We start from the raw sequence: 21,464 nt of genomic DNA, 5'->3' as shown, positions 1-21,464 counted from the left end.
GGAAAGGAAAGTGAGGAGAGGAAGAGGAAGAGGAAAGGAGTGTAAGGAGAGGAAGAGGGGGAAGGATATAGTGAGAGGAATATGAGGAGGAGGAGGGAGAGGAGGGAGAGGTGAAGGGTGAGGACCAAATATCAACTGAATAAAATCGCCTGACGTCAGTAGAGATGTCACGAGAGCATTACTCTCTCTCTCTCTCTCTCTGGAGTGGTCCTCGAACATATAGAGTTGTCCTAAAAATATATAAGTAAATAATCCCCATGTCCAGCTAGCCTTGGCACTGGATGTTGTTTATATGATAATTCCTCCATTTGTCTATCGAAATCCCTTTTCCATTTTTATATTGAAACACTTTTCCATTCGTATCTTGAGATTTGTATGTCGATACATTTATTCGTATGTCGAAACACTTTTCCGTATATCGAGACCTTCACTCGTATATCGAAACAATTCATTCGTATATCGAAACAATTCATTCGTATCTTGAAAAGTTTCATTCGTGTATCAAAATTGTCTTCATTCGTGTATCGTAATATATATTCGTATATCGAAACCTTCATTCCGATATCGAGACTTTTATTCGTATATTGAAACATTTTAATTCGTATATCGAAACATTAATTCGTATAGCGAAACATTCGTTCGTATCTCGAAGCATTCACTCGTATATCGAAACATTTAATTGGTATATCGAAACATTAATTCGAATATCGAAACATTCGAATATCGAAACATTCACTCGTATATCGAAACACTTTTCTATTCGTTATCTTGAGACATTTTCCCATTAGTAACTTGATTCTTTTCTTTTCTTTTTTATTCGCATCTTGATACACTTCCGGTCGAATATCGAAACACTTTTCCATTCGTATATGGAGTCCAAAAATATACAAAGAAACACGCTTCAATAAACACAATTCATACACTACATCACAACTCCCTATCCAGAGGCTAATCACTCTTTGGGTCTGTCGACATTAGCGGTTTCAACCATTGGTGTTAAATCTACAATGTCAGTGAAGGCGTTCACAAACAACCGCACAGTTTTCCCTTGACTAGGCGGTTTCCGCACGGTTCAAACCGCTAGTGTGAACAGGACCTCTCGCTGCTTTTCACTTGTACCTGTGTTCTGACTGCCGCCTGGTGATTTTATTCAGCTAAGGGGGGACTCCCCTTCCCAGAAAACAAGAGTATATAAATAAATCATCTGAATCAAATCCCTTGGCGGTAATTATTTCTAAAAAGGTTGTTGCCTTTAGAAAGAGGAACCATGCATGTTATTTTCTAGTTGTCTAGGATCTTCCCTCATATACGAGTATGTGTGTGTATATACATACATATATATATATACATATATATACATATATACATATATATATATATATACACACACATATATATACACATATATATACATATATATATACATGTATATACATATATATATACATATATATATACATATATATACGTATATATATAATATATATACATATAAAGTACGTATATATAGGCTTAAGGACATAGACAAGAACTGATTTACCCTCAGAGTAGTTAACGAATGGAATAAACTTATTAATCAAGTAGCGAGCGCTGAAACAAGTGGCTGTTTTACAAGATGAGAGAACTCTGTGGATGAGAATGACAAGTGGTCAGGGCTCATGGAACTCTCTAGTATACTCATAGGCCTTATGGTCTCCTGCAGTCTCCTCCATTGTTATGTTCTTCTAAGGAGGTCCCGTACTCGGAACCTTTGGTAGGGGTAGTTCGTGAAGCGAAACGAATTTAGTCGAAGCATTGTATTAATCATTTCAGCCGAGGTGTTAATATGGTTGACGGGGCGAGAGGAAGTTTTCACCGACCAACTTGATTGTATCAGGAAAAAAAAAAAAAAATAGACACGCTGTCGGCTTCCATGTCAGATCGAGATAATGGGAAAAGGTTTCAAAATGTAATAACGTTCATGAATTTAATTTGTCTGTGTGTGTCTGAGTGTATGTCTATGCGAGTGTGTGTGCGTCTCTGTGTGTGTGTGTGTGTGTGTGTGTGTGTGTGTGTGTGTGTGTGTGTGTGTGTGTGTGTGCGTGCGAGTGTGTGTGTGTGTGTGTCTGTGCGAGTGTGTGTGTGTGTAGAGTGTGTGTGTGTATGTCTGTGTGTGTGTGTGTGTGTGTGTGTGTGTGTGTGTGTGTGTGTGTGTGTGTGTGTGTGTGTGTGTGTGTGTGTGTGCGCGCGCACGTGTCTGTGTGTGCGTCCGTGTGTGTGTGTGTGTGTGTGTGTGTGTGTGTGTGTGTGTGTGTGTGTGTGTGTGTGCGCATATGTATGTGAGCAATTGATATATCCTTTTTCTTTGAGTGCCCATTTTCTTTTCTGGCTCAATTAATTACGTTTTCTACAAACTCTCATTCGTCTCAGTTTTAATGCGTTGGCCATCTCTTCCTCACTTTGGGAGGTCTTTTTAAGATTTACTTTCTTAATTTCTCACAATAATTTTGATTAAATTATTTTAGTCTTCACTCTATTTCTTCCTCTCCCTCTCTCTCTCCTCTTTCTCTCTCTTTCCGCCGTCGTTCAGAGAGATGTTACGTCGAGATAGCGAAAGAATGGTGGCCTCCGAAGTTATATATACATATATATATATATATATATATATATATATATATATATATATATATATGCATATATATAATTATATATATATATATATATTATATATTTATATATATTATATAATATATATATATATATATATTATAATATATACATATATATATATATATATATATATATATATATATATATATACAGTATATTCATCAAAGATGCGTCCTAAAGCACGAAATTGTATTTATCCACAAGGATAAAAGCGCTGGTAAAGTAACCCATAACCGTATTCTTAAACTTAAAAAGTTTGGGTCCTCCATAATGTGTAAACAAACATGAACCTTATTGCACCCGACCATAAAGTCGTTTAATGTTTACTGTTTATGGTCACTGACTCCCTCATTTTCGTCTTTGGGCTTAAATTGGACAATTTTAGGTTAAACTGGTTCACCCACAGAGTGCTTAACGAACGGAATAGACTTAGTACCCATATGGAGATGACAGGTGGTAATGGACATGGAACTGCCTAGTGTAGGCCTTATGGTCTCTTGCAGTCTCCTCCGTTCTTATGTTCTATTGTACTATGTAGTGAGCACTGAAACAATCGGTTGCTTTAAGAGAAGGTTAATCTAATGTATGGTAAGGGACATGGAACTGCCTAGTGTAGGCCTTATGGCCTCTTGCAGACTCCTCCATTCTCATGTTCTTATGTCTAAGAATACGGTTCTAGATAGAGTACACCCCAAGGCAGAACTTCATCATCCAGCTGTGCGTAGTTCGTGACTTGACTACAATGTTGGCAGTTGGTCTGATTGCCTCGCTGGGCTCAACAGACCCCACAGACTTATTCAGCTAGATAACACTCTCAGTCTTGGTTTAAATCTAGAAATTCAGCTTCTAGACCGTCCCACCTGGTCTAGAATCCGTTGGATCAGGATCGAAATTCCAACTCTCGGACACGACTTTTCGCCGTGCGCCGACCACGTCATGACCACGTGTGAAAGCGTCCTGAGACACTCAAAGTTATGCGAGAACACGGCGTCGTGTCGTGGACAGGGCACGGCGAAAAGTCGTAGGAAAGGAGCCTCAGTGTTTCAAAGCGGGAATATTTTATATCTATACTATATTGTATATTAATTATTATGATCATCATAATCATTTTTGGCTGACTAGTTTGATTGGTTTTATAAATATTTTTCCTTTATGTAGAATTGAAACCCCGATGAATTCGAATTCAAATTTTGCTCCCTTTTTATTACATAATTATATTTATGTTTTGTGTTCGTTTTATTTTTTGTGTATTTTGTATTTAGTTTATTGGCAAATAAATATGTTTTGCGTTTGTTTTTATTTTTTGTGTATTTTGTAGTTTTTTATTTGTAAGTATATATGTTTGTTGTCTTTACTTTTTGTGTATTTTGTAGTTTGTTTATTGGCAAATAAATATGATCTGTGTTTGTCTTTATTGTGTATTTTGTCTATTGGCAAATAGATTTACCTGCCTTTATTTTTTGTGTATTTTGTATTTTGTCTATTGGTAAATAGATATGTCAGTCTTTATCTTTTGTGTATTTTGTATTTTGTCTATTGGTAAATAGATATGTCTGTCTTTACTTTTTGTGTATTTCGTATTTTGTCTATTGGTAATTAGATGTCTGTCTTTATTTTTTGTGTATTTTGTATTTTGTCTATTGGTAAATAGATATGTCTGTCTATATCTTTTGTGTATTTTGTATTTTGTCTATTGGTAAATAGATATGTCTGTCTTTATATTTTGTGTATTTTGTATTTTGTCTATTGGTAAATAGATATGTCTGTATTTATTTTTGTGTATTTTGTATTTTGTCTATTGGTAAATAGATATGTCTGTCTTTATCTTTTGTGTATTCACTGTATTCTATTGAACAAGATGGTTACGCGGCCTTCCAGCGATCGTCATTCTCTCAGTTATCTGGCGACCCGCTGTGAACAAAGTCTGGTGACCCTTGTTCCAAAGGATCGGACACTCCAAAGGATCGGACGCGAGAGAGGCGATAGACAGGAGATCCAGTCGGTGCGCCGCGTAAGACGGGAGATCCCGTCAGTGCGCCGCGAAAGACGGGAGATCCCGTCAGTGCCACTGGGTGCCAATCTTTGGCACTCGCGAGGGTAAGGGGGGTTTACACGGCAGACCCGTGTTTAAAGTGATGTCTAAACGTGTGAACGGGGTATATGGTTGTCGAACATGTTGGTTAAACCCCAAATACCCCCCGTTCACACGTTCACACATCACTATTAAAGACGTGTCTGTCGAACCGCGTTCGACGAACCGTTATACCGTGTAAACCCCCTCTAAGGATCTCGTAAAGACCTTGAGGACTCTGACGGGCGGGGAGGCATAACTCGAGAAGGATCACGACCGAGTGGAGCAATAAGTGTCCTCCTCCTCTTCCTCCTCTTCCTCCCCCCCCACCCCATTTTCATGAGGCTATTCTCTTGTCAAACAAGCCTGAGACTACTAAAGTAAATAACCGCCAAAAAAACATATTTCATGAACATAGTGTTGGAAAATAAGAACACTCCATACACACACATACACGCATATACAGATACACACACACGCACACACACATACACACACACACACGCACACACACATATATATATATATATATATATATATATATATATATATATATATATATAACATTGTTCTTGTCCATTTCGCTGCGTAAAGGGCTTTCCTTTAAATAAAAAGACTAAAAACATATCACAAAATGCCACAGACAACAGACCGAGAAAGGAAATATTTCTCATTAAACACATGAAATAAAATAAAATCTAAAGAAAAAATTATAAACCAAAAAGGTCTTCATAACCCTTCATCTTCCGATCAAATTGGACAAACTTAGGTTTAAGAAGGGTTAGGTAACTTTGTAGATAGGAATCACAGGTGATATGGGGCATGGAACTGCTTAGTGTAGGCCTTAGGGTCTCTTGCAGTCTCCTCCATTCTCATTGTCTTATAGTCTTACGAGTCCTTCAATTCTTTTCGTGTACTTATAGGCTTTCGCTTTCATGAACTGCCCCCGAAGTCTCGGCAGGGGGAGGGGCGTCGGAGAGGATTGTCCCACTGACCACTTCGCAAAGAAACTCTCCGGTACTTCGAGAAGGACTGTTAAACGAATATATATATATATATATATATATATATATATATATATATATATATATATATATATATATATATATATATATATATATATATATATATATATATATATATATATATATATGTACAACACTGAATGGGTCCCAGTGATTAGAGAAGATACATTTTAACAACCACACTGCACTTTAATTCTAAGCCATCAAAGGCCGACATGCAGAAATTGAAATGCGGCATTTTCAATTTCTGCATGTCGGCCTTTGATGGCGGCTTAGAATCAAAGTGCAATGTGGTTGTCAGAATGTATATATATATATATATATATATATATATATATATATATATATATATATGTATGTATATATGTATGTATATATATATTAAGAACTGGAACAAGTCCTTCGTCTCTCTACAGGCGCTCCAAGGTCGCCCAGCTCCTTCAAAGCCGAGCCGGTGACGTGATATATAGCGTCACCATGACATCATTTCTATCCAGAGAGATGTATACCTCCAATTGGCGTGGCTGTCCTATGACGTCATCTCTCTCTCTCTAGTGTAGGCTTTATGGTCTCTTGTAGTCTCCTCCGTTCTTATGTTCTCTCTCTAATGTAGGCCTTATAGTCTCTTGCAGCCTCCTCCATTCTTATGTTCTCTCACCCCTCACTCTCTCTAGTGTAGGTCTTATGGTCTCTTGCAGTCTCCCCCATTCTTATGTTGTCTCTTTTCTCTCTCTCTCTCTCTCTCTCTCTCTCCACAATGACGTAATCTATGACGTCACTGAAAAGGCGATGCGTTTTTGTTCTCTATTGGAACCCGATAACGCTCCTGGCGACCTTCCCACTTAGGTGACCACGAAGACGAATTTGCCTTGATTCAATTTCGCGAAAGAAATCTTTACGTTGTGGGAGGATCTAATCGTGTTGGATTAGATCGTGTTGGAGGAGGACCAGATCGTGTTGGAGGAGGACTTGGTCGTGTTGGAGGAGGACCAGATCGTGTTGGAGGAGGACCAGATCGTGTTGGAGGAGGACCAGACTGTGTTGGAGGACCAGATCGTGTTGGAGGAGGACCAGATCGTTTTGGAGGACCAGATCGTGTTGGAGGAGGACCAGATCGTGTTGGAGGAGGACCATATCGTGTTGGAGGAGGACCAGATGGCGCAGGTAATCAGACACAACCTCCAAAAGGTATTTACGCACCAAAAGAATACCAAGTTCCATCTCGAGGCTCATAGAGCCCGTTGGTGAGGGGCCTACGCCAGGAGACGCTAAATAGTTGCGGCCGATGCCGTCACCTTTGCCCCTATATTGCGCTTGGAGTGTTGGGGCAGGTAACAGTCACTGCTGGGAATCGGAGAGGAGTGCGGGATTCAAACCCACTGAATGCGAGAGACCAGCAAGATTCCGATGACGTCATCAGCGTAGGGGAAGTGAGAAATGTATTCGTAAACTAATACCACAGAATCGTCTTACGTGCCGTTTTCCTTAAACGCTGTGTATTTTGTGGCTTCGAAAATGCGATACAATTATCGACCGGGGGAGAGGGGGAGAGGGGGAGAGGGAGCGGATGGGGGGAGGGGGAGAGGAGGGGGGAGAGGAGGGGGGAGAGGGGAGGAGGGGGGAGAGGGGAGGAGGGGGACGATTATTGTTAGCAATATGCACACGCGGGGAGCCCACATACCAACACGTCCAGGCAGGAAAGAAAGCTGAGAATAGTAATCAACCACCTGCACGATAGATTACGAGCGCATATACACGCACACATTCGCATACATGCGCTCGCACGCGCGCGCGCGCACACACACACACACACACACACATACACAAAGAGACGGAACACGTGAACACACACACACGCACGCACACACACACACACGCCTGATTGTGAGTAACTTCATTCAGACGTATCAACGGATGTGTCATATCGGGTTACGAGTGTCATCGCTTCGTCATGTGACATCACGGCAAAAAATAAATATTATTGAAAAAATAAAAATATAACTTTGATTCGAAAGTGGAACGAAGGCAAAGAATTTCAAGAAGATGTACTGTTGTACCCAAAGACACGTCGTGATTATACACGTGTACGTTGGGAGGTAACGTATATACACAACAGTGATATGCCATGCACACAATCATCAATATCCCATGCTGTTCATGCGCGCTCGCACACGCACGCACACACACACACGCACACACACACAAATGGTATATTGTCAGTGTATCACTGTTAACTCGACAAACAGATTATTATTATTATTATTATTATTATTATTATTATTATTATTATTACACACGCAAATCGTATATGGTCAGTTTATCTTTGTATCGCTGTTAACTCCACAAACAGATTACTATTGTCACTATTATTCTTCAGTCTCTTCAATAACAGATGGCACTGTTATGCAAGGAAGGGAGGGGCGGGAGGCAGGGGGTGTCTATGTGCGAATGATATTTTGTCGCAGCCCGAAGACATTTCTCTCCCTCTTCTCTCTCTTTTTCTGCATGAGGGGACGGAAAGGGGGGGGGGGGTTCGCCGATGAAGTGAAGCGGCCTTGCTGTGGATGTACTGTGTCTTGCTGCATTGCTTCTGACCCAGGACAGTGGGTGGGATGCAGGGATGACCCGTCATCCATGAGGAGCTAAGGCGAGAAGGGGTAAAGGGTGGTGGATGAGAGTGGGAGTAGGTACGTGCCTTTGACTTGGCTACCTGCCTTGTAAGGGGGAAAACTCTTGGTATATACGTGTGTAAGTGTATATATATACATATATATATATATATATATATATATGTGTGTATATGTGTATGTGTATGTATATCACAAAGTAATGTCGTAGACCATTGGTAAAATTATACTAATGACCCACTTTCGGATAAGAATGGGCGAAAGTAAAGATATCCGAAAGTGGGTCATTAGCATAATATATATATATATATATATATATATATATATATATATATATATATATAAATATATTAATACAGTAATATTTCTATGAAAAATATGCTAAATCTGGTCACCTGTAGCCATTACATCCACTGTCCCCTTCAATTCATTGACATGGGACTAGTCGAGTTGTCGTTAATGCTAATAGCGACTTGTAAGTAAACTCGCCCTCGACTTGCCCAAAGGCAACGTAAAGTTAGTCAACTCGACGCCAAAGTACCCTAGTTACCTTGAAACTAGCACTAGCGGGTTGCGGAACTAGTCCCGTGTCAACAAAGCTTCAGTTATTTTATTCTGGTGAGCGCCAAGGCAAAGTTAGAACGCAAAAGTCATCGTATAGATTTCCTTCATCTGAATTAAATCGCACGTCACTCGCCAAAATAAACACAATAAAGTACTTCACGGGGGTCACTGTTTGTATAACTTCTCAGAGGTTTTAGGCCCTGTTCACACTAGCGGTTTCGATCACCGCGGTTCAATTACAATTCAAATCAATGGAGACGTTCACATACAACCGCGCAGTTTTTCCTTTATTAAGCAGTACCGCTGCAGTTTCCGCGTGGTTCAAACCGCTAATGTGAACAGGGTTTACGGGTACCAAGAAACCAGGTGACGCTTGAGACAAGTTTGAATTGTGATACGCTAGGTTAGGTTAGGTTAGGTTAGGTTAGGTTAGGTAAGTTAGGTTTTGGTTCCATTTAGTTTGGGTATTGTAACTCAGGTTAAGTAACGTTATATATAGTTAGGCTATTTCAGGTTAGGTAAAGTTAGAAGTTAGGATAGTTTTGGGTGGTTTAGGTTAAGTTAATTTAGGGTTGCTTTGGCTGGATCAGGTTAGGTCAATCCAAGTTAGATTAACTTAGTTAATATTAAGTAAAGTTGGGCTAGTTTGGGCTGGTTTATGTCGGCGACCATGACGTTCAGTGGAATGGTTTTTCATCGAGAATTTAATTGCAATCTAACTGAGAATGTAAACAGCTTTTACGATGCCAGGAGGTATCAATTGGACTTGTCGATATGTCATTAAAAAGTTCCTGCATGTCATCCAGTGCCTCCCTGTGTAAAACACCAAAACACGCACATGGTAAATCATACAGACGCACAAGGTAAATCATACACACACACACACACACACACACACACACACACACACACACACAAACACACACACACACGGGTGTTCATGAAGAAAAAATATATACACACATACAGTGTTTATATAGAAACAATGTACACATACATACACACACACGCACACACACACACACACACAAAAACGTGTTCATATTGAAACAATGAACAAACACACACACACAAACACACACGTGTTCATACAGAAACAATGTACACGTACACACACACACACACACACACACACACACACACACACACACACACACACACACGTGTTCATATAGAAACAATGTACACACATGCGTGCGCACACACAGACACACACACACACACACAGATACATGAATATTTTTTCTCCGATAAATATATTTTTTGCAGAAAGACACCGACATAGATATGGCACTATTGCTGTACACGTGTGGCATGCAGTAGTCCATACATAATCAAAAGAACACTTCTGTCAATGGTGACAATATGTATTGCACAATAAGCACAGCAACATAGCCTTCACGCAAACATTTTTTTCATTTTTATAATTGAAAGATCTATTTTTTTCTATGGCATGGTTACGCTAGGTTAGGTGAAGTTAGGTTAAGTTAGGTTAGGAGCTAAAGGACAACGTAAGTTTCGTGTTATATCTTTGTGATTCTGGGATTACATCACAACGTGTTCACTATCACCGAAGACAAATTTTCTCGCTACAGAAAAAAAAGTACTTTAGTCACCGCGACACAACTTTCACTAGACGGAAGTAGGTGTACATCTACAGATGTACAACACGAGGCAGGTGTACAACGACCAAGTGCACAACGGCACAAGTGTTCCTGAGTACAGGGTGCCAGGCCCCTGGCTTCGATCACAAGTGTGTTCGTCACGAAACACGAAAGGAATGATCACCTCCAAGAACGCGTCCTTCCTCTCTCGGGTCTACCGCAAGACTGACCCGGAGTAGAATCAACGCGTTGATGAGGGAGGAGGAGGGGGAGGAGGAGGGGGAGGGGGAGGAGGAGGAAGAGGAGGAGGAGGAGGACAAGAGCGAGAGGTGAGTCAGAGAGCGAGTACACTGGAATCAGCTGATATGTTTATCCTGAATCATGACTGAATTGTTCACTAACGCCTACCCACCCTACCCCCCACCAATAAATAAACAAGTAAATAGATGAATGAAAATAATAAAATAAAATAAAATAAAATAAAATGGATAGGTAAACAGATAAATAGAAATAATAAATAAACATATAAATAGATAAATATAATACAATAGAATACAATAAAATAGGTAAACAGATAAATAGAAATAATAAACATATAAATAGATAAATGAAATAAAACAAAATAAAATTAAATAGACAGGTAATAAATAAATAAAAATAATAAACGTATAAATAAATAGAAATAATAAACAAATAAACAGATAAATAGAAATAATAAAAAAATTATATAAATAGAAATAATAAAATAAAAGATAGGTAAATAGATAAATAGATAAATAAATAAATAGAAAAATAAAAACAATATAATAAGATTAAAGAAAAATAAAACATAGATAAACAGATAAATAAAAACAATAAATGAATAAAAAAAATAAATAAAAAAAAATCCTCTCGACATGAAAAGGGGTCTCCCTGACTTAAACTGTCAACAATGCGTGATCAGTCATGGAAGAGGAAAGAACGCTTAGCAGACTTCCCTCACTCTCCCCCCTTCCCCCCCTCTCCCCCATCTCCCCCCCTCCCCCTCTCCCCCATCTCCCCCCCCCTCCCTCTCCCCCCGCCCCCCCACACGCGCGCAATTCCCCGAAGGAACTTCACTCTGGCCCCTTTAAAGCCCCCCTTCCCCCTCCCCCTCCCCCCTCCTCCCAGCCTCAGGTGTCGTCCTTGTGAACTATTTCCGACTACGAGGAGGAGGAGGAGGAGGAGGAGGAGGAGGAGGAGGAGGAGGAGGAGGAGGGATGTAGGCCAGGGGAGGAATTTCCTTAAGGTGGCGGCACGCTAGGCTAGCATGCTACTTGCTTTTGCTACCTGCTTTTGCTATTTCGTTTGGGTAGAAACGGCTTCGGTTACAACATTCTAGACATCCGTAAGAACATCTAAACCTTCTGTCTAACATTCGTATTCTAGATTTAACTTCTCTTAATTCGTCATTCAGTTTCTCACTCACTGACATTTTAGAAATCTGAAAAAACAAAAGATCGTCACCGAAGTCGTTTCTACCCAAACGAAACAGCAAAAGCAAGTAGCAAAAGTGAATAGCATGCTAGCGAGAAATGCTCTGTGTGCCGCTACCTTTACACCTTACTTCGCAGTAATACCACGAAAGGAGAGGGCGATACAAAAAGAATCTATCTCAGCATCTACGTTGTTTTTACCCAACGCTGTGTCCGAACAAGTCGATAAAAATCTTAACCTTCTTTCCTTAAGACAAAGTTAAGACATTATCTCCGCTTTCGTGTACCGTCAGACATCTGTCTAGAAAGTCATAGAATCTATTTTTCTATACACTTCTGGATGTGTCAACTTAAGCTCCTAGCCTAAATGATCCCAACTAAGAAGGAAAAACTTAGAATAATTACGAAACGAAATTAACATAAACTAGATATTTCTAAGCACCAAATTGCCCACACACATATGTGTGTATATATATATTGCATTACCGTGCTGTGTACATGCATACACAAACACACAGTAAGGTCACATCATTACCCATAGATCGGTCATACATGAGCTATGAACTCTGAGCTCTCTTCCGGGAGGTAAAACAGCTGTCGATCACAAGTCCAACACGTGATCCAAGACCACGGTGAATCACACGTAGATCAATACAGAATGTGGACAAAGAACGCTGATGAGTAATAAAGCGTGAGTCACAAGCTGATTCTTGTGTGAGATCAGGCTGTATGTGTATGTGATTCACTACGGCCTAGGATCACGTGCTGGACACGTGATCGACAGCTATTACCCTTAATGATGAGAGCTCAGAGCATAAATACAGCTCGGTCTATACATATGCTATATCCTTTCATATTTGAACACACGATTCCTTCCCCACCAGATGTATGTGTGTGATTCACCACGGCCTTGGATCACGTGCTGGACACGTGATGGACAGCTATTACCCTCCCGAGTGAGAGCTCAATTCATATACGTCCCGATCTATAAGCAATGCTGTAGAACTTGCACACACAACTCCTTCGTAAGAGCATAAGAATGAAGGAGACTGCAAGAGACCCTAAGGCCTACACAAGGCAGTTCCATGTCATCCCCATCCATAAAGTTGTCTAACCTTTTCTTAAAATAACAGATAGTTTCAGCTCTAACTACGTACATGGTTACAAAGACTATTCCATTTGTAACCATGTAGTGAGCGCTGAATATATCGGATGCGTGCGTGTGTGCGTGTATGTGTGTGTGAGTGTGTGTGACTCATCTCTTTGTCAGATAATTCCCTAATTATTCATTCACCTGAAAGAGCTGAAGAGATGCTTGGGCACGTAGAATTACTCAACTTCATAGGTTATTCACATACGTCATACGTCCTTGACGAACCATTTCAGTATTAGTCTGTCTGTTTGTTCTCCATTTTCTTTCATATTCAAACAAACTCGTATTTTTACACACACACACACACACGTACGGACATACACGCACATACACAGATACGCGCACATGCACGCAAATACACACACAGGTACTCGCACACATACACAGATATACGCACATGAACGCACATACCCCACATAGGTACTTGCACACACACACGCACACAGATACAAGCACATGCACGCACATACCCATACAGGTACTTGCGCACGCACACACACACACATACATTAACATTTATGCGCGTACATACACAACCACACACGTACATAATTATCATATACCTCGATGATAATGATTGTATGCACACTCACACACACACGTACACACACACACACACACACACACACACACACACATCTTTGTCACTCTTATTCCACCACACAGGAAAGGCAAACCGCAAAAGATCGTTAGCACTGGATAAGTATATAATATTGTTTTAGTACAACCACTATCATGAGAACAGGGCCTAGATTTGTCTTTCTAGGATGAGAGTAGCTCCCGATTTCCTAGGAAAGACCATCCATCCTAGGAGATTATATATATATATATATATATATATATATATATATATATATATATATATATATATTTATATATCTTAACCAAATTGCCCTTTAATTCTAAGCCATCAAAAGCCAGGATGCTGAAATTGAAATGTGGTACTCGAACCCGGGATCCTCATAACAAGTGCGACAGTGACTTATCAACTAGACTATCAAGAGAGATATAAGTTCAGTGCATATATACATATATATATATATATATATATATATATATATATATATATATATATTCACCCCCCCTTACTATCCAATGTTTTCGGTGAGATTTTGTTCCCAAGGATAGAAGCGCTGGTTTTTGCTGACAAAATGCACATTCGAGGGAAAAAAAAATCAAATCATCCTGTTCGTTGGCTAACCTCATTTCTCTCCACCAAACAGCAACAACAACGTCTAGTGACGTCATCACGTTGGCAGGTTGGGGTAGGGAGGGGGGAGGAGACGGGGGGGGGGAAGGGAGGAGGCGGGGGGAAAGGGGGAGGCGGGGGAAAGGGATAGCCCCGACCTTTTCCCTCCTCCTCTTCCTAGTAGCCCCTTCCTCCTCCTCTTAGCCTCTTCCTCCTCTCTCCTCCTCCTACCCCTACTCTTCCTCCTACACCCTCCTCCTCTTCCTCCTACCCCCTCCTTCTCTTCCTACCCCTCCTGTTCTTCCTCCTACCCCCTCCTCCTCCTCCTACCCCTCCCTTTCTTCCTCCTACCCCCCTCCTCCTCCTCCTACCCCTCCTCTTCCTCCTACACCCCTCTTCCTCCTCCTACCCCTCTTCTCTTCCTACTCCTTCCTCCTCCTCCTCCTCCTCCACACTTTCTTCCCCCGTGGCTTGACCTGTAGGTAAGGGAGCCTTGGGGGAAGGGAACAGTCGCCTACACCCACAGGGGATTTGAGCTACAATCTGTCGCCTCCCTTGGGGGAGGAGGTGGGAGGGAGGTGGGGGAGGGAGGGGGGGTTGACGTAGGAATGTGATGTGGGTTGTTCACCCGCATTGCATCCACGGTTTCCATTTGCGTTCTCTATTGTGAAGGACACATGCAGGCATATCGCCCTGCCTTTGTTGAGACACAGATTTATCTATTTATTTTTCTATTTACTTATCTATTTATCTATATATTCATGTATCTATTTATTTATCTATATATTTATTTATCTATATATATATATAGGTGGAGGGGTGTGGGGTGTGCTCGGGGGTGGAGGGGTGTGGGGTGTGTTCGGGGATGGAGTGGGTGGAGGTGGTTTTGTGCCTTTTCCTTTTTGGCTACCTCCCTTGTAAGGGGGAGGAAGCCTTGGTGTATGTATGTATGTATTATTATTATGATTTTTCGCATCCGACCTAGATATGGACCAAAAGGTCTCCTGTCGGCATGCTACGCCTTTGTAATCCTTTGTAATATCTATTTATTTGTTCATTCATTTGTCTGTATATTTATGTATATTTATTTATTCATTTATTTCTTTGTTCATGTATCTATTCATTTTATTCATTAATAATATATCTATGTATTATTTATTCATTTATTTATAAAATTCTGTATTCAATTAATTATTTATCTATATATTTATGTATCTATTTATTCATTTACATATATATTCATTTATCTATTTATTCATTTATTTATTTACCTACCAATTTCTTTATCTATTTATGTATTCATTACTTTGTTTACTTTTTCTCAAAACTTTTAACACGATGACTCTTCTCTTCTTAACAAAATCGAATCGTCCTTGTATTCTTGTTCCCATGACAACCACGGAAGCTCTTGCTTACAAAGATATAAGAACATAAGAAAGGAAGAAACAGCAAGAGACCCTAAGGCCTACACTAAGCAGTTCCACGTCCCTTACCACCTAGCCCCCCCATTCTTTAAAACAACCAATTGTTTCAATGCTCATTAAATGGTTACCAAGTCTATTCCATTCGTTAATTATTCTATTGGTAAACCACTTCTTGGGATCGGAAACCCCGTTTTCTAAACTTTTGTCAAATATCATATGGCATCCGAGTTCCCGTTTTCTAAGCCAACACTGCTACCAAACTGTTGACAAACGCTTTTGTGCGGCTGTAGTGACATTTAAGGTCAACTGGGCTTCAGCAAGAACAGGAAACAAGACACCAAATATAACCACTAAGTGCCTGGCGGCGTAAGCACGTCAGAGATTAAATCCCATAATATTCTCAGCGTCGCCAAATCCCCACGAGCCTTATATGGTCATACACTCGAAGTGGTAGTTACAAAAACATACAAACTCCACACACACACACACACACACACACACACACACACACATATACAATACACATACACACACATACACAAACAAGCACACACTTATACACATATACACACAAACATACACATATACTCACACACACACACACACACACTTATACACATATACACACAAACATACACATATACTCACACACATATACATACACACACACACACACAAACACTCAAATATATACGTACATACATACACGCACGCACACGCACACTCACACTCAAATACATACACACGCACACTCACATTCACATACACACACATACAGACACGCCCACACCGCTCGACTACTTTTTCAGCGATCAGAGTTCGAGCCTCGCCCAGGGATGAAATTTCAGCATCACTTCACAGCGAACCGGTACGCCAACTCTGGTGGGCAAATAATTGTTTGTGTGACTCACCATGGTCTTGGATCACGTGTTGGACTCGTGATCGACAGCTATTACCCTCCCGGAAGAGAGCTCAAAGCTCATTTATGACCGATCTATGGGTAATGCTGTGACCTTACACGCACACACATACCCAATTCCTCGCCAACAAGAGTTGGGGTAACGATTCGCAGCGCAACAATACTGAAATTATTTCAGCCCTGAGCGGGATTCGAACCAGGACCGCCGTAGTGGCGGCCGGGAACTCTATCACTGTGTGTGTGTATCTGTATGTATGTATGTATGTATGTATATATATATATATATATATATATATATATATATATATATATATATGTATATATGTATATATATATATGTGTGTGTGTGTGTGTGTGTGTGTGTGTGTGTGTGTGTGTGTGTGTGTGTGTGTGTGTGTGTGTGTGTGTGTGTGTGTGTGTATTATAGAACACGTAAGTTCCCAAGCAAACTCCCGATCTATCTCCATTTCCACCCAAACATTAATTGTTACATGACGCAACCACGATCTTCCAACATGTTGTAGTGGGGAACCCCATGTACAAGAAATGGAAATAAATAAATACAAATACACAAACAATAAGATATATAAACAAATAAATAAATAAATGCACACACAGACAAGAAAATAATCAAATAAATAGAGAAAGAAAGAAATAAAAATAGATAAAATGTGCACATTAACATATTTACGAAAGAAAAACAAAACAAAAACAAAAAAAACATAAATTGTGCACACCTTCCTATGCACAATACCTGATACTTCAAAACCATGGTAACCCAATTACCTATGGGTAATCCAACCTCTGGGCGCCAGCTGGTCCATGAAGCTCAGGTGGAGACTGGCAACCCAGCTGGTCGCCCAAACTGCTGGGTGACCTACATACACTGTGTCGGGTCGACCAGGCACACGAACGCAAACGCATACGCACACAAACGCACATAGCCACACACACATACACACACACACACACACACACACACACACACACACACACACACACACACACACGACTCGATGGCGCGGTAGTAGTAGCGTTCACGGCCGTCACTACGGTGTTCCGGGTTCAAATCCCGCCCAGGGCTGAAATCATTTCAGTATCGCTGCGCTACGAGTCGTTACTCCAACGCTCGTGGGCGGGGAGTTCGGTGTGTGTGAGCGTGTTAGGTCACATCATTTCCCATAGATCAGTCAAATATGAACTCTGAGCTCTCTTACGCGAGGGTAATAGCTGTTAATCACGAGTCCAACACGTGATTCAAGACCATAGTGAATCACACACATACAAGTATGGTAATTGGAGAGTAAGATATGCCCACGAGTATTTGTTTTCTTTTTTGTATACTAGAATTAGGTAAAAACACACACAAACACACATACACACACACAAATACATACAAACGCGCGCGCACACACACACACACACACAGGTATGGTAATTGGAGAGTAAGAAACAGGACGCTAAAGGTTAATTGTCACACATACGCACCATTCCCCCGTATGGGTGCGGAGGGGGGGGGTATTTTGTATCTGAGACACCCCTACGGACCAGAGACCCGCAGCAGTATTTTATGACTGATGACTTTATATACTGTATATATATATATATATATATATATATATATATATATATATATATGAGACACAATGTGGGTGGGGAAGGGCAAACGAAGATGTGTTAGGAAAAGAACACCAACAAGAACACCAACAAGAACAACGACGACAGAGACGGATTTAAATCCCTCTCGAAAGCAGCAAGTGTCCTAATAATTAAATCGTTAGCCAAAGGGAAAACATGACGCTCATACCTTGGCGGGTTCCCTCTCACTGCGAATATAAGAATTGTGATCCGTCTGTAATGCTGTAGTCCTCTGAAGAAGACCAAGTTGGTCGCAACGTTAGGGCAATAAACTCTATTCCTAACACATCTTCGTTTGCCCTTCCCCACCCACATTCTCTCTCATTTGTCTGAAATAATCTTAAATATATATATATATATATATATATACACATACATATACATACATATACCAAGGCTTTTTCCCCCTTACAAGGGAGGTAGCCAAAAAGGAAAAGGCATAAAATCATTCCCACCCATTCCATCCCTAAATACACTCCACACCCACTCCACTCTCCCTCTTATCTTAGCACCTCCTGGATGACGGGTCATCCCTGCACCTTGCCCACTGCCCTGGGTCAGAACCAGTGCCGCAAGACACAGCACATCCACATCAAGGCCGCTTCATTAAATCGGCGACGCCCCTTCTCCGTCCCCCCATGCAAAAAAGGAGAAGATGGGGAGAAATCCCTTTGGGCTGCGTCAAATTTTGCTCACACATACTACCTCATCCCCCATTCCCCCACGCATATAAAATGTATAAATCTGATCGCTTTTAGTTTCTTGGCTACTTCCTTGCACTCCATTAAAAAAAAAGTAAAACGCGTGTATATATGATCTGTATGCGTAATAATGCATAATGATAATAATAATAAGAAGAAGAAGAATCGGTTCACTAATTCAACAGTGGTTCAGAGATACACTGACAATATACAATCTGTTTAAATTTAAGAGCTAATCTAACTTAAGTACATGATGTGCAAGACAGTGTTGTTCACATATGATGGTGCGTTAGTTTCTTGCGACCTGGATGTATGCGTGTGTGTGTGTGTGTGTGTGTGTGTGTGTGTGTGTGTGTGTGTGTGTGTGTGTGTGTGTGTGTGTGTGTGTGTGTGTGTGTGTGTGTGTATGTGTGTGTGTGTATGTATTTTGAGTACATTGTGTATATTTCAAATATGCCTGAATATCACGATAATTTTTTTTGAGGAAGCGACGAAAAAACAAATGTCCCCTATTGCTCTCTCGTGACTCATTTGCCAAAACACACACACACACACACACACACACACACACACACACACACACACACACACACACACACACACATGTACGTTCACACGTACATCCGCACCCGCAGACACCCACTTACCCATACCCACATTCACACAGTCTCGAGAAGGAGAGAGAGAGAGAGAGAGAGAGAGAGAGAGAGAGAGAGAGAGAGAGAGAGAGAGAGAGAGAGAGAGAGAGAGAGAGAGAGAGAGAGAGAAAAAGAAACAGAGACAGAGAGAGAGAATAAAAGAAAACACACACACACACACACAGTGAGAGAGAGAGAGAGAGAGAGAGAAGAGAGAGAGAGAGAGAGAGAGAGAGAGAGTGAGAGAGAGAGAGAGAAGAGAGAGTGAAAAGAGAGAGACACTGGTGGAGAGAGAGTGAGGAAGAGTTGGTTAATGGAGTAGTTACGGTCTCAGCAAATAGTCATAACATGGCCGTGATTTAAGCGACCCACAGCTCGCCCGCTCGCTCGCTCGCTCGTTGCGCCATTGGCTCCGTGTGTGATGCAGCGTCGCGTCGTCATGACGGGACATGACGTGATGAAGGATGCTGTGATGTGCCCTACGCAGATGTGATGTGACTATGACCTATGCTGTGGAGCGTTGGCTTCCTGTGCCAACACATCTTTGGGATCAAGTGGTGGCCCTGCGACGAGATGGGCGTGGGAGAGGAGCTTCTCCCTCCGGCCCAAACCCGAACACACCTTTGACTCTGGAGGAATGTGGAGGGTATGGAGGGATGTGGAGAGATTTGGAGGAATGTGGAGGGATGTGGAGGGCCTTGGAAGGTTGTGGAGGGTCTTGGAAGGTTGTGGAGGGATATGGAGGCATGTGGAGTGTTTTGGAAGGATATGTAGGAATGTGGAGGGTTTTTGTGGGATGTGGTGGGATTTGGAGGGATGTGGAGGGATGTGGAGGGCCGTGGGGAAAGGCAAATGAATGAAAAATCCTGTTACCATGGCAAAGCGAACACACAGTAACACATTAACCCGCCGTAAAAATAATAATAATAATACATAAATAGATAAAATAAAATAAATAAATAAATAAAATAAAATAAATAAATAAAATAAAATTATAATAATAATACTAAATAAAATAATAAATAAACCGAACACGACATAGTTGATGGTCATAAATCATATCAAAATCGATTCAGTGCATGACACTATTCAGTGCATGACACAATTATGTGTATGCCACTGTTTAGTGGATGACACTATCCGACGTTTGACAAAATTCAGTGTATGGCACTATTTAGTGGATGGTACTATTCATTAGAACAATACATGTCACTATTCACTGCATGACACTATTCACTGCATGGCACTATTAACGCATGGCACCGAATGCCAGTACCACCATGCAATAACCAGTGCTTCTATCCTAGTGGGTACCGTGTCGAACTCATGAGCAGGTGGTCGTGAGTTCGATTCCCGGTGCGTGCTTCTTGCGCTGGCTCTCGACAGCCCTGGCCAGGCGGGGAGGCGACCCAAACGTCGGCGTAGGAAAACCAATGGCTTGCTGCAACGGAGAGGGCTTGCCCACCACTCTACCAGGGGTTTTTCACTTCCCACTCCGTGGGACAACCACAAGACTTGTATGATTCCCCCACTCAAAAAAAAAAAATAAATAAATGAATAAATAAATAATAATAATAATAATAATAGTAATAACAATAATAATAAATAAAATAATAATGATAATTTCTGATTTTTTCTTCTATTCCTCCGTTCTTCTACTTTAACATAATAAATAAGTAAAGAAAATAAACAAACAAATAAATAAATAACAAGTCACATAAACATAAAAAGATGTTTAAAGATAACATCTACAGAGAGTTTTGGCAGTTTTGTCCCTTGAAAAAGAGTTCCAACGTTCGAAAACGGCG

General features: G+C 40.8%; 1 protein-coding gene across 15 annotated transcripts in view; it reads right to left on the bottom strand.

The window, feature by feature from the left end:
• Positions 1-21,464, bottom strand: part of LOC143024996 (transmembrane and coiled-coil domains protein 2-like) — a 749,123-nt gene that overhangs the window by 113,797 nt on the left and 613,862 nt on the right. Inside the window, exon 1 of one of the 15 annotated variants that reach the window (XM_076184586.1) lies at positions 10,725-10,767. The exons of the other annotated variants lie outside the window; for them this stretch is intronic. The gene's annotated coding sequence lies outside the window, so the exon portion shown is untranslated. Of the gene's footprint in view, positions 1-10,724; positions 10,768-21,464 lie in introns of those variants that run through there. 15 annotated transcript variants of the gene reach the window in all.

Source organism: Oratosquilla oratoria, chromosome 4 (assembly GCF_046742065.1).
Source record: "Oratosquilla oratoria isolate Oo_2021 chromosome 4, ASM4674206v1, whole genome shotgun sequence".
Lineage (NCBI taxonomy): Eukaryota > Metazoa > Arthropoda > Malacostraca > Stomatopoda > Squillidae > Oratosquilla > Oratosquilla oratoria.
Note: the sequence above shows the minus strand (reverse complement) of the source record. Positions and strands in the feature narration are given on the sequence as shown.